The sequence below is a fragment of the Lithobates pipiens genome, unplaced genomic scaffold, assembly GCF_037356315.1.
Source record: "Lithobates pipiens isolate NorthernLeopardFrog02 unplaced genomic scaffold, aLitPip1_a1.2 Scaffold_3, whole genome shotgun sequence".
Lineage (NCBI taxonomy): Eukaryota > Metazoa > Chordata > Amphibia > Anura > Ranidae > Lithobates > Lithobates pipiens.
Window position 1 is genome coordinate 257747494 of NW_027507790.1, and position 12744 is coordinate 257760237.

The 12744-nt window shown below is 43.3% G+C and overlaps 1 protein-coding gene across 2 annotated transcripts in view; it reads right to left on the reverse strand.

Moving 5' to 3' along the window:
- Positions 1-6206, reverse strand: part of SETBP1 (SET binding protein 1) — a 280905-nt gene extending 274699 nt beyond the window's left edge. For both annotated transcript variants that reach the window (XM_077463084.1, XM_077463083.1), the window contains exon 1: positions 5013-6206. The gene's annotated coding sequence lies outside the window, so the exon portion shown is untranslated. The remainder of the gene's footprint in view (positions 1-5012) is intronic.
- Positions 6207-12744: the final 6538 nt, after the last annotated feature.

Consider the following 12744-nt stretch of genomic DNA (forward strand, 5'->3'; position numbering starts at 1 on the left):
TCTTAACCAGTGTACTGCAGAACCCTAGGGTTCCTCCAGAGGTTGGTGGGGGTTCCAAGAGAAGTTTCTGCCTCTTGAATTCTCACCCTCCCAATCTGGATATCCAAAAGGCTGAAACTTCTTGTGGAACCCCCAGCAACCTCTGGAGGAACCCTAGAGATCAGATTCACCATGGCATCTAAAGGTTGCCCTTATGCATTTGTTGGTACTTAATTTCTCTCCCTCCCTACAGGGCGGCTTCTCAACCAGGGCTCCTCCAAAAAGGTTGCCAGGGGTTCCATGAGAGGTTTCTGCCTCTTGGCTATCCAGATAGACAGGAAGAGAATTCAAGAGCCAACAAAAAGGGCAACCTTTAAATGTCATGACACAGGCCAGTCTCTTAACCAGGGTTCTACAGAACCCTAGAATTCCTCCAGCGGTTGTTAGGGGTTCCATGGGAAGTTTCTGCCTCTTGGGATACCCAGATAGATAGGAAGAGAATTCAAGATCCAACATGTGCAGTATGCATACCAGGCAACCTTTAGATGCCGTGGTAAAGCTGATCTGTGAAGGTTTGCATGTATCCAGGTCATGGTAAAGGTCAGCCTCTTAACCAGAGTTATTTAGAGGTTACTAGGGGCTCTTTGTGCAATGTCTCTTGCCTCCAGTTAGAGAGGGAGAGAAGTTGGAGAGCCAATGCAGTATGCATACCGGGCAATTTTTAGAAGCCAGGGTAGATTTGGTGCATGAAGGTTTGCATGTATCCTCGTCATGGTATTGGGTTCCTCTACAGGTTACTAAAAGTTCCCTGAAAAATGAGCAATTTCTGCCACTCAGACAAGTAGCCACTGACAACACAACAGTGGCCACCAGTGTAAGGAGCGTTCTTCCCAGTGGCCACCAGTGTAAAGAGCGTTCTTCCCAGTGTAAAGAGCGTTCTTCCCAGTGGCCACCAGTGTAAAGAGCGTTCTTCCCAGTGTAAAGAGCGTTCTTCCCAGTGTAAAGAGCGTTCTTCCCAGTGTAAAGAGCGTTCTTCCCAGTGGCCACCAGTGTAAAGAGCTTTCTTCCCAGTGGCCACCAGTGTAAAGAGCGTTCTTCCCAGTGTAAAGAGCGTTCTTCCCAGTGTAAAGAGCGTTCTTCCCAGTGTAAAGAGCATTCTTCCCAGTGTAAAGAGCGTTCTTCCCAGTGTAAAGAGCGTTCTTCCCAGTGTAAAGAGCGTTCTTCCCAGTGTAAAGAGCGTTCTTCCCAGTGTAAAGAGCGTTCTTCCCAGTGTAAAGAGCGTTCTTCCCAGTGGCCACCAGTGTAAAGAGCGTTCTTCCCAGTGTAAAGAGCGTTCTTCCCAGTGTAAAGAGCGTTCTTCCCAGTGTAAAGAGCGTTCTTCCCAGTGTAAAGAGCGTTCTTCCCAGTGTAAAGAGCGTTCTTCCCAGTGGCCACCAGTGTAAAGAGCGTTCTTCCCAGTGGCCACCAGTGTAAAGAGCGTTCTTCCCAGTGGCCACCAGTGTAAAGAGCGTTCTTCCCAGTGGCCACCAGTGTAAAGAGCGTTCTTCCCAGTGGCCACCAGTGTAAAGAGCGTTCTTCCCAGTGGCCACCAGTGTAAAGAGCTTTCTTCCCAGTGGCCACCAGTGTAAAGAGCTTTCTTCCCAGTGGCCACCAGTGTAAAGAGCTTTCTTCCCAGTGGCCACCAGTGTAAAGAGCGTTCTTCCCAGTGGCCACCAGTGTAAAGAGCGTTCTTCCCAGTGGCCACCAGTGTAAAGAGAGTTCTTCCCAGTGGCCACCAGTGTAAAGAGAGTTCTTCCCAGTGGCCACCAGTGTAAAGAGAGTTCTTCCCAGTGGCCACCAGTGTAAAGAGAGTTCTTCCCAGTGGCCACCAGTGTAAAGAGCGTTCTTCCCAATGGCCACCAGTGTAAAGAGCATTCTTCCCAATGACCATCACTCTTCCCCCCCCCCCCCCTTTACATTTACCTGGGGATACTACTTGTAACACACTTTCCCTCTAAGTGACCACACTCACTCTCTCTCTGCTTGTCTCCATAACACAGAGTGGTGTTCTGCAGTCCAAAGAAAAGAACTTAGAATGATGATAACATGAAGTGGAAATTACAAGGGCACTGGATTTCTGGCAGGATCAACAGGTATTTTCTTAAATTGTGGAACATCTACTTAGTCTGAACAATTAAAACGAATGCAGCCACAACATCCAAGAACTGGTAAGCTGCAATATATTTTTTTTTTCTTTTGGGGTTTAGATATACTTTTACTTGACGTAACTAAATACAGCTATACGAGGATATGTAGTCCAACTGAGAACTGTCAACTTTTTGGTTCTGTTTATCACATACACATATGGCTTGTTGGACACAAGGGTTCAATGGCTAACCTTGACTTCCAGACTGTATGACAGAAGACAATAAAAAGGGGAGGAGGGGGTGTACAGAGACCACTTAAATGTGCAAATGCAGTCACTGCATGGGGTCACACCTATCTTGGTTTTATCAAAACCTGAACAAGTACCTGTCTATGATGGGCTCTCAGCCTTTTTACCCCAGAGGAACCCTTAAAATAATTTCTAGGTCTTTTAAAACCAATTCATTGGGGGTCAGTGAGAGCAATGTCCCTTGCATTGGTGACCAGTGGAAAAAGAAATGCTCCCCTTACAGCAGTGGTCAGAATGCCACCCTTACCAACACCTAAAAAAGATCTTTGCCATTCTACAGCTGGCTCTGCCAAGTCATGTTGGCCCTGAAACTATGTAGGCACCATCAAATAGGAGGTCCATCACCCACAGCTCTAGGAACCCCTATAGGAGGTATCCCAATGTTGTACAGAGCCCGGTTTGAGAAAGACAGGTCTAAAGACCAGGTTGATACTGGAACCTACAAGAAAGAGCACACTATAAGTGTATGGCAAACTCTTTGCAACCTGGCAGGTCTACAACCCTAACCAAACATTCTGACCAAGAAAAGATGACCAAATACACTTGCAGATGCAACCTGGAACTATGCAGGCACCATCAAATGGGAGGCCAACCATCCACAGCTTTGGGAATCCCTATAGGAGGAACCCTGATGTTCTATAGAACCCTGTTTGAGAAAATCAAGCCTATGAAGACTAGGCTAACCCTGAAACCTAGAAAAAGGAGCACAGTACACTATATGTATGTGGTCAAATCTTTGCAACCTGGCAGATCTAGAACCCCAACTAAACATCCTGATGAAGAAAACATAACCGAATAAACTTGCAGATGCAGTCGTACTTGTGGAAATGGGGAGGTTGTGCCAATAATCTACAAATTAGGCCAGCAATCATCACCACATAGCGAAACCTCGAGCGAGACATATAGATGTGACTGCTGGTGCATTAATCTGCTTTAATGAGATCATATACCACTTCCAACCTGCCCTGACTACACGCTGAGATTGCTGCTGCACCAATCCCTGGGCTGAGGGTATACATGACAGGCAATGCCAAGCCGAAGTCACAAGATGTACCATGCTTAATGGAACTGCAGCAGAGCAGGACTCTGTGTCAGTCTAGACTCCATGTGCTGAGAAGACCCAACAACCCAGTCTACAACCCACCAGGTACGTTGTATGTTCTACCCAAGGGGAAACATAGAATAAAGCACACCAGGTAGGTTATGTGTGCTATCCGAGGGGGGAAGATAGAATAAGCCCATCAGGTACATTATACGTACCATCCAAGGGGGTAGATAGAATAAGCCTACCAGCTACGCTATGTGTGCTATCCAAAGGAGAAGATAGAATAAGCCTTCTAGGAACGTTATGTGTGTTATCCAAGGTGGGGATACAATAAGCCCATCAGGTACATTATATGTGCTATCCAAGGGGGAAGATAGAAGCCTACCCAGGTACGCTATCCAAAAGGGGAAGATCGAATAAGCCTACCAGGTACGCTATGTTTGTTATCCAAGGGGGGGGGGGGGGTGGATACAATAAGCCCATTAGGTACATTATATGTACTATCCAAGGGGGGAAGAGAACTTACATGGTGGGCTTATTCCATCTTCCCCCTTCGATATTACATACCTGATGGGCTTATTCTATGTGTGCTAAGGAGAACGGTAGAAGAAAAAGAAAAACGATCAGGTACATTACATGTCTTATCCAAGGGAGAAGATAGGACATACAACGTACCTGGTAGGCTTATTCTATGTCCTATCCAAGGTAGAAGATAGAATAAGCCTACGAGCTACGTTGTATGTCCTATCCAAGGTAGAATAAGCCTACCAGCTACGTTGTATGTCCTATCCAAGGTAGAATAAGCCTACCAGCTACGTTGTATGTCCTATCCAAGGTAGAAGATAGAATAAGCCTACCAGGTACGTTGTATGTCCTATCCAAGGTAGAATAAGCCTACCAGCTACATTGTATGTCCTATCCAAGGTAGAATAAGCCTACCAGCTACGTTGTATGTCCTATCCAAGGTAGAAGATAGAATAAGCCTACCAGGTACGTTGTATGTCCTATCCAAGGTAGAATAAGCCTACCAGCTACGCTGTACGTCCTATCCAAGGGGGAAGATAGAATAAGCCCCATCAGGTAGGTTATATGTACTATCCAGGGGGGGGAAGCTGGAGCAATCCCATCCTCCAACATGGGTGACAGATCTGGAGGAGCCTTTGACACAGGTGGCCTTGATCTTAGACCTCCATGATCCAATCACACAGCTCTCAATCTCCACTTAACCTGCAACTTCCCACCAGCCAGACAAAAAGGTCAGCTCTGTGGTTGCAGGATCTGGAGGAGGAAATAAAAAGTCAACCCTGGATGACCTTGATCAGTCCCCACACACACAAACAAGAGGCGATCCATCCAATCCCAACAGACCAGATGACAGCCCACCTCTCATTAACAGCTCTCCCAGCAGGGGGCAGGCTACTAATACCCTGCAGACAAGCTGTCATTATACGTCAACCATTGATTGACAGCTTTGCCCATCAACATCTTCTCATCCATGTCAACAATGAGCGCATATTAGGTGCTGCAACCCCCTCAAATTCCCCAACAACCTACCCGTCCTCCAGGCGAGGAGAGCGATCACATCCCGGGCTCTGCGGCACTGCCATCATCATCATCATGTGTCACATAGGATCCGACGGGGGAAAATGGCGGCTCCACGAGTCCAGGGGAGGAAAAAAAAATCCAGCCCGGGGAAGGGAGAGGGGTGGGGGGGGGAGGGGGTGTCAGGCAGCGGAGTGGTGGTCGGGGAAGGGAGCGGGGGGGCGGCTGGGGAGGTGAAGCTGCTATTATTCCAGGCGATCGGGATTTGCTGAGGGATGCAGTTTACTCAGATCGTTGGGGGAAAGCTCGATCTGGATCTGACCGACGGCGCTGCTTGTTAAAAGGGATCGGTGCAAAGGACTGATCGCAGCCTAGTCCCGGTAATGGGGATGCGATGGCTTCCTAGCTCCTGCGATGGCTTGCAAGTCCCGGTAATAGGCTGCGATTGCTTGCTAGTCCCGGTAATAGGCTGCGATTGCTTGCTAGTCCCGGTAATAGGCTGCGATTGCTTGCAAGTCCCGGTAATAGGCTGCGATCGCTTCCTAATGCCTGTGAGTGTTTGCTAGTCCCGGTAGAAGGCTGCGATTGTTTGCTAGTCCAGGTAATAGGCTGCGATTGCTTGCAAGTCCCGGTATTCAGCTGCGATGGCTTCCTAATGCCTGCGATTGCCTCCCAGTCCCGGTAATAGGCTGCGATTGCTTGCTAGCTCCGGTAATAGGCTGCGATGGCTTCCTGATGCTTGCGATTGCCTCCCAGTCTCGGTAGAAGGCTGCGATTGCTTGCTACTCCCGGTAATAGGCTGCGATGGCTTCCCAGTCCCGGTAGAAGGCAGCGATCGTTTGCTACTCCCGGTAATAGGCTGCGATCGCTTCCTGATGCCTGCGATTGCTTCCCAGTCCCGGTAGAAGGCTGCGATCGCTTGCTAATCCCGGTAATAGGTAGCCGATCTCTCCCAGTCCTAATAAATCCTTGCGATCCCAGGCCAGATAAAAGGTCGCAGCCGTGTCCCGGTGTCGGGTGTGTGTATAAGGATCGGATGGTGTCCCGGCGGGCGCGCGGTGGTGTCGGGTGGGCGGCGCGCGCTGTATACAATGTATCTCTTCTCCTCTCCCGGGCCGGATGGAAGGTTTCCTCCTCTCTGGATACAATGTGTCGCTCGGCTCCCCCTCCTCCTCTCCCGCCTCCTTCTTCTCCTCCCCCCGATCCTCATACACTGTAATGGATCACAAAATGTCCGCTCCGCCTGTCTAATGAGAGCCGGCCGCCCCCTCCTGGCTGTCTGTCCCCCGCTCCTCCCCCTCCCGGGTGTCTCCCCCTCCCCCTGCAGTAGCAGATGCTAATGAAGCGGCGGGGCCGGATAATGGACTCCACTGACACCGGGGGAGGGGGCGGAGCCGGGCTCTGATTGGTGCACACACTCCACTATTCACTCCTTATCGATAATCTATAATATCAGGGATCGATAGGTGGAAGATCTCCATCAGATCTTTGTTTTCAGCCTCCTAATCCGATCGAAATTATAAGCGAAAAATGCTGCCGAACGATATAAAATGATCGACCCGACCGATTTACATCTAAGGGTGGCTGTACAAACTTCCATAAATGATCAATTTATTTTCTGATTAATAGTTGATAACACAATTGATTTATTCTATTTCTATTCTGATCAATAATTGATCGATTTACCACTCACAGGAAAGTGATAGTTGGAAGTTCTCCATCAGATCTGTTTCCATCTTCCTAAACTGATCAAATTTATGACCAAAAAATGGCTGCCAAATGATGCAAAACGATCGATCATTTTCTACCCCAGCAGATTTACATCTAAGGGTGGCCGTACAAACTTCCATAAATGATCAATTTCTTTTCCAATCAATAGTTCATCACACAATCAATACATATGCCAGATAGTTGGAAGCTCTCCATCAGATCTCCATTTCCATCCTCCTAATCCGATCGAAATTATGAGCGAAAAATGCTGCCGAACGACACAAAATGATCGACCCCGACAGATTTATATCTAAAGTTGGCCGTAGAAACTTCCATTAACGATCAATTTCTTTTCTGATCAATAGTCGATCAATTTACCGCTCACAGGGAAGTCATAGTTGGAGGATCTCCATCAGATCTCAGTTTCCATCCTCCTAATCCGATCGAAATTATGAGCGAAAAATGCTGCCGAACGACACAAAATGATCAACCTGACCGATTTACATCTAAGGTCGTACAAACTTCCATAATCCATCAATTTCTTTTCTGATCAATAGTCGATAACACAATTGATCAAAATGCCCGTTCACAGGGAAGTGATAGTTGGAAGTTCTCCATCAGACCGTTTCGATCTTCCTAAACCGATCGAATTTATGACCACAAATGGCTGCCAAGCAACACAAAACAATCGATCATTTTCTTCCCGGACTGATTTACTCGGTTTGATCGAATTTGATGTAAACCGAGTCTAATATTGGCCATACAAACCTCCATTTTTTATATAGTCAATAACACAATTGATTTCTATTTCTATTCTGATCAATAATTGATCGATTTACCACTCACAGGGAAGTGATAGTTGGAAGTTCTCCATCAGATCTCTGTTTCCATCTTCCTAAACCGATCAAATTTATAACCAAAAAATGGCTGCCAAATGATGCAAAACGATTGATCGTTTTCTACCCCAGCAGATTTACATCTAAGGGTGGCCGTACAAACTTCCATAAATGATCAATTTCTTTTCCAATCAATAGTCGATCACACAATCGATACATATGCCAGATGACAGGGAAGTGGGATCCCATCGATAGTTGGAAGTTCTCCATCAGATCTCCGTTTCCATCCTCCTAATCCGATCGAAATTATGAGCAAAAAATGCTGCCGAACGACACAAAATGATCGACCCCAACAGATTTATATCTAAAGTTGGCCGTACAAACTTCCGTAAATGATCAATTTCTTTTCTGGTCAATAGTCGATCAATTTACCGCTCACAGGGAAGTGATAGTTGGAGGATCTCCATCAGATCTCAGTTTCCATCCTCCTAATCCGATCGAAATTATAAGCGAAAAATGCTGCCGAACTACACAAAATGATCAACTCCGACTAATTTATATCTAATGGTGTCCATACAAACTTCCATAAACAATCAATTTATTTTCTGATCAATAGTCGATAACACAATTGATTGATATGCCTGTTCACAGGGAAGTGATAGTTGGAAGTTCTCCATCAGATCTCTGTTTCCATCTTCCTAAACCGATCGAATTTATGACCACAAATGGCTGCCAAGCAACACAAAACAATCGATCATTTTCTTCCCGGACTGATTTACTCGGTTTGATTGAATCTGATGTAAACCAAGACTAATAGAGGTCATACAAACCTCAATTTTTTTCAGATCAATAGTCAATAACACAATTGATTTATTCTACGTCTATTCTGATCAATAATTGATCGATTTACCACTCAAAGGGAAGTAATAGTTGGAAGTTCTCCATCAGATCTCTGTTTCCATCTTCCTAAACCGATCAAATTTATAAACAAAAAATGGCTGCCAAATGATGCAAAACGATCGATCCTTTTCTACCCCAGCAGATTTACATCTAAGGGTGGCTGTACAAACTTCCATAAATGATCAATTTCTTTTCCAATCAATAGTCGATCACACAATCGATACATATGCCAGATGACAGGGAAGTGGGATCCCATCGATAGTTGGAAGTTCTCCATCAGATCTCCGTTTCCATCCTCCTAATCCAATCAAAATTATGAGCGAAAAATGCTGCCGAACGACACAAAATGATCAACCCGACCGATTTACATCTAAGGCTGTACAAACTTCCATAAACAATCAATTTCTATTCTGATCAATAATTGATGGATTTACCACTCACAGGGAAGTGATAGTTGGAAGTCCTCCATCAGATCTCTGTTCCCATCTTCCTAAAACGATCAAATGGCTACCAAACAACACAAAACAATCAATCATTTTCTTCCCTGACTGATTTACTCGGTTTGATCGAATTTGATGTAAACCGAGTCTAATATTGGCCATACAAACTTCCATTTTTTTCTGATCAATAGTCAATAATACAATCAATAGATAAGGCAGATGACAGGGAAGTGGGATCCCATCAATAGTTCGAAGTTCTCCATCAGATTTCCATTTCCATCCTCCTAATCCGATCAAACTTATAACCAAAACAAAATTATGCAAAACAATCGATTATTTTCTACCCCAGCAGATTTACATCTAAGGGTGGCCGTAAAAACTTCCATAAACGATCAATTTCTTGTCTGATCAATAACTGATCGATATATCACACACAAGGAAGTGATCGTTGGAAGCTCCTCCATCAGATCTCTGTTTCCATCCTCCTAATCCGATTGAATTTGTGAGCAAAAAATGCTGCCAAATGACACAAAATGATCGACCCGATCAATTTACATCTAAGGGTGGCTGTACAAACTTTCATAAATGATCAATTTCTATTCTGATCAATAACTGATTTACAGCTCACAGGGAAGTTCTCCATCAGATCTCTGTTCCCATCTTCCTAAACCGATCAAATGGCTACCAATCAACACAAAACAATCGATCATTTTCTTCCCTGACTGATTTAATTGGTTTGATCGAATCTGATGTAAACCAACTCTAATAGAAGCCATACAAATTTTTTCTGATCAATAGTCAATAATACAATTGATCAATATGCTGCTTACAGGGAAGTGAAATCTCATCAATAGTTGGAAGTTCTCCATTGGATCTCTGTATCCATGCTTGTAATTGAATCGATTGGAATACAATCAAATTCATGACCAAATCATCTCTGTATGTAAAACGATCGTTTTTTTTTCTCACTCATTTAATCACATGCCTTGTAAGCCGAGTCCATAGAAGCTTCTATAGATGATCTGTTTCAATCAATGCTCAATAACACGATCAATGTGCTACTCACAGGGACGTGGAATCACATCAATAGTTATAAATCATCCATACATAAGGGGGGATATGATCACCATGTATAAATATATAAGGGGGATATGATCCCCATGTATAAATACATAAGGGGGATATGATCACTGTGTATAAATGCTTAAGGGGGGATATGATCACCATGTATAAATATATAAGGGGGATATGATCTCCATGTATAAATATATAAGGGGGATATGATCTCCATGTATAAATATACATAAGGGGGGATATGATCACTGTGTATAAAGACATAAGGGGGGTATGATCACCGTGTATAAATACATAAAGGGGGATATGATCATCATGTATAAATACATAAAGGGGGGGGTATGATCTCCATGTATAAATACAGAAGGGAGGATATGATCACCATGTATAAATGTATAAGGGGGATATGATCTACATGTATAAATATATAAGGGGGGAGATGATCTCTATGTATAAATACATAAGGGGGATATGATCTCCATGTAGAAATATATAAGGGGGATATGATCCCCATGTTTAAGTACATAAGTGGGGATATGATCACTGTGTATAAATGCTTAAGGGGGATATGATCACCATGTATAAATACATAAGGGGGGGTATGATCACCATGTATAAATATATAAGGGGGATATGATCCCCATGTATAAGTACATAAGGGGGGATATGATCACCATGTATAAATATATAAGGGGGATATGATCTCCATGTATAAATATACATAAGGGGGGGATATGATCACTGTGTATAAATACATAAGGGGGATATGATCACAGTGTATAAATTCATAAGGGGGGATATGATCACTGTGTAAAAATACATAAGGGGGGATATGATCTCCATATATAAATAAATAAGGGGGGATATGATCTCCATGTATAAATACATAAGGGGGATATGATCACTGTGTATAAATACATAAGGGGGGATATGATCACTGTGTATAAATACATAAGGGGGGATATGATTACCATGTATAAATACATAAGGGGGGATATGATCTCCATGTATAAATCTGTTTCCATCCTTGTAATTCAATTGATCGGAATACAAGCACAATTATGATGAATCATTTCTGGATGCAAAAACGATCGATCGCTTTCTGACTCAGTGTGATCAATGATAGAAATCAAATCTAATGATGGCCATAGGAAGCTTCTAAAAATGATCAATTGAATTTCCAATCAATAGTCAAACTCAATAACACAATTGATGGACATGCCGCTCACAGGGAAGAGGAATTCTATCGATAGGTGGAAGTTCTCCATCAGATCTCTGTTTCCATCCTTGTAATCCAATCAATCGGAATTTATGATCAAATCATCTCTGGATTCAAAGCAATCGATCATTTTCTGATTCAATTTGATCCAATCTGAGCCTAATGGTGACGATAGAAGCTTCTATAAATGATACATTTCTTTTCCAATCAATCAATAACACAATTGATCGATATGCTGCTCACAGGGAAGTTGAATTCTATTGATCGTTATCCATCGGATCTCTGTTCGTACCCTTGTAACCTGATCAATTTATGACCGATTCACTTCTGGATGAAAAATCATCGACCGTTTTCTGACTCTTTGATTGCAAAACAATCGATGTGATGTACAGTTTGATGTAAACAGAGTCTAATGGTGGCCATACAAACTTCCATAAATCATCAATGGCTTTTCCAAACAATAGTCAATAACACAATTGATCGATATGCCCGCTCATAGGGAAGAGGAATCCCCTCCATAGTTGGAAGTTACCTATCAGATCTCTTTTTATATCCTCATAATCCAATCGATTGGAATACAAGCAAATTTAAGACCAAATAATCTCTGGATGCAAAGCGATCGATCATTCTCAGTCTCAGTTTGATTGAATCCAATGTAAGCCGAGTCTAATGGTGGCCATAGAAGCTTCTATAAATGAACAATTTCTTTTCCAATCAATCAGTAGCACAATCAATCGATATGCCGCTCACAGGGAAGAGGAATTCCATTGATAGTTGGAAGTTATCCATCGGATCTCTGTTTCCCCTGTGCAACCTCATCAATTTCATTTCCAATCAATAGTCAATAATACAATTGATCGACATGCTGCTTACAGGGAAGTGGGATCCCAATGATAGTTGGAAGTTACCAATCAGATCTCTCTTTCCATCCTCACAATCTTATCACACAGCATACCAGCAAATGTGTGACCAAATCATCTCTGAATGCAAAATGATCGATCGTTTTCTGACTCAATTGAATTAAATCCATAAAGCGAGTCTACTAGTAGCAATAGAAGCTGCCCTCCACACCGGCCAATTGCGATATCCCATTTACTCAGTTTGATTGAATCTGATGTAAACTGCGTCCAGTTGTTTTAATATTCGATAAACGATCGATTTCTTTTCAGATCAATTGCACAATTGATCAATAAGCCACTCATAGGGAAGAAGAATTCCATTCATAGTTGACAGTTATCCATCGGATCTCCGTTTTCCCAGGGCAGCCTCATCAGGTTCATTTCCAATCAATAGTCAATGATACAATTGATCGATATGCCCCTTGACAGGGAAGTGGAATCCCATCGATCATTGGAAGTTCAGATCTCTGTTTTCATTCTCATAATCACATCGATCAGATTACGAGAACATTTATGATGAATCATTTCTGGATGCAAAAACGATCGATCGTTTTCTGACTCTGTGTGATCAATGATAGAAACCAAATCTAATGATGGCCATAGAAGCTTCTAAAGATGATCAATTTAATTTCCAATCAATAGTCAATAACACAATTGATTGATATG